The sequence below is a fragment of the Sander lucioperca genome, chromosome 15 (assembly GCF_008315115.2).
Source record: "Sander lucioperca isolate FBNREF2018 chromosome 15, SLUC_FBN_1.2, whole genome shotgun sequence".
In the NCBI taxonomy this organism is placed as follows: domain Eukaryota; kingdom Metazoa; phylum Chordata; class Actinopteri; order Perciformes; family Percidae; genus Sander; species Sander lucioperca.
In genome coordinates, this window is record NC_050187.1 from 7905524 (window position 1) to 7907609 (window position 2086).

Genomic DNA, 2086 nt, shown 5'->3' on the forward strand with positions numbered 1-2086 from the left:
TAATATGTAAGCCTACTATGATTATATGCAGGCCTACTATGATTATATGCAGGCCTACTATGATTATATGTAGGCCTACTATGATTATATGTACTATGATTATATATAGGCCTACTATGATTATATGTAGGCCTACTATGATTATATGTACTATGATTATATATAGGCCTACTATGATTATATGCAGGCCTACTATGATTATATGTAGGCCTCATGAAATGGGGAACCCCAAATAAGCTTTTGAAAGGTTTTTGGAGGTGGCCCAAAACAATAGACATACAACAGATTATATTAAATTAGGTTTAGTGACCATGAATTTAAAAAAAACATTGAAAAAAGTGACAAAAACGTTTGAAAAAGCACCAAAAAAAGTTCCTTTTTAAGTGAAGTTTGTTTTTTAAAGCAGCAGTGGTTGACTATCAAAGTTTTGGATCTTTGCCGTGTCGATCGGTCCGTCCTCAGAGCTCCGGTCAGCGGTGTGTGAGCGCCGGAAATGTTGCCGAAAAGCGCCAGCAGAGAAAATGAGGCAGCAGATAATAATGAAGAAATATTATTAAAACATTAAACAGTTATTTGTGGACCAATATGACATCTGTGTCGATAATGTAGCAACAGGTCACTAATATAAAACTGCACTGTTGAATATATTGATTATTATTTAACTAAACATGTATTTTTTGGGCCTTTCATTGCTAAAATAAATAGAATATTTTGACTGCAAATGAGCCGTAAGTTTTCGTTTAAATTAATTTGAATTTTGAGTCTCTTGAGTTTTTGAAAATGTATATTTTTTTTTTTTTTTTTTTTTTAACTATTAGGCTATTTTTTTAACAGTGCAAGACAGAAAAAACATATATGACCCTACAAAATAAAAGCCTCCTGAAACCCAACACACACACACACACGCACACACACACACACGCACACACACACACACACACACACACACACACACACACACACACACACATATACAGTACGTAGACAAATTAAAAAAGAAGAATATTTTTGGCAAAATAAAAGCACCAAAACACTCTAGCGGGTCTGACTGTTAAAATATTAAAATGTTTAAATTAGAAACAGGGTTGAACTGATATAGTTTGTAATTTAAGTCACTTTTCCCCTAATTTAGGTTTAAAAAAAAAAAAAAATTGATTTTTTTTTGCACTTTTGTTGTTAGCGTTCACGTGTTAGAAGTCTGTACTGTCCGTCTGTTTTTCGTTGCTGTCTGTCTGTTTTTTCAGAGAAACTAAACTTGATTAAAAAGAATGAAATTAACCCGAAGTAGAGTTTGTGTCTGATGATGTGAACACGAAATATCTCACTGCCCCAAAATGTTTTCATATGCTTTTTTGGCTCTTTTTTTGTTGACGCTTTCATCGCTTTCTTTGATGTTTTGTGTCGAGAGGCCTGAACAAAAAGAGGCTTGCAAAAGTATTCATACCCCTTGGGAAAACGTTAACATTGTTTTCATATTTTCATGCCCCTGGTAGGCTATTTTTGCTCCAGGGCCTCCATGCTCCCTCCTAAGCCCCAGTTAGTGGCTCCAAGCCTGGGTTAACATGCTCAAGGGCCCCCATGCTCCCTCCCAAGCCCCAATAAGTGGCTCCAAGCCTGGGTTAACATGCTCCAGGGCCTCCATGCTCCCTCCCAAGCCCCAGTTAGTGGCTCCAAGCCTGGGTTAACATGCTCCAGGGCCCCCATGCTCCCTCCCAAGCCCCAGTTAGTGGCTCCAAGCCTGGGTTAACATGCTCCAGGGCCTCCATGCTCCCTCCTAAGCCCCAGTTAGTGGCTCCAAGCCTGGGTTAACATGCTCCAGGGCCTCCATGCTCCCTCCCAAGCCCCAGTTAGTGGCTCCAAGCCTGGGTTAACATGCTCCAGGGCTCCCATGCTCCCTCCTAAGCCCCAATAAGTGGCTCCAAGCCTGGGTTAACATGCTCCAGGGCCTCCATGCTCCCTCCTAAGCCCCAATAAGTGGCTCCAAGCCTGGGTTATCATGCTCCAGGGCCTCCATGCTCCCTCCCAAGCCCCAGTAAGTGGCTCCAAGCCTGGGTTAACATGCTCCAGGGCCTCCATGCTCCCTCCC

The 2086-nt window shown here is 41.2% G+C and overlaps 1 long non-coding RNA gene across 1 annotated transcript in view; it reads left to right on the forward strand.

Annotated features, from left to right (window-relative positions):
- Positions 1–609, forward strand: part of LOC116067628 — a 6065-nt gene extending 5456 nt beyond the window's left edge. Inside the window, exon 3 of the long non-coding RNA XR_004109271.1 lies at positions 486–609. This is a non-coding gene — a long non-coding RNA (uncharacterized LOC116067628). The remainder of the gene's footprint in view (positions 1–485) is intronic.
- Positions 610–2086: the final 1477 nt, after the last annotated feature.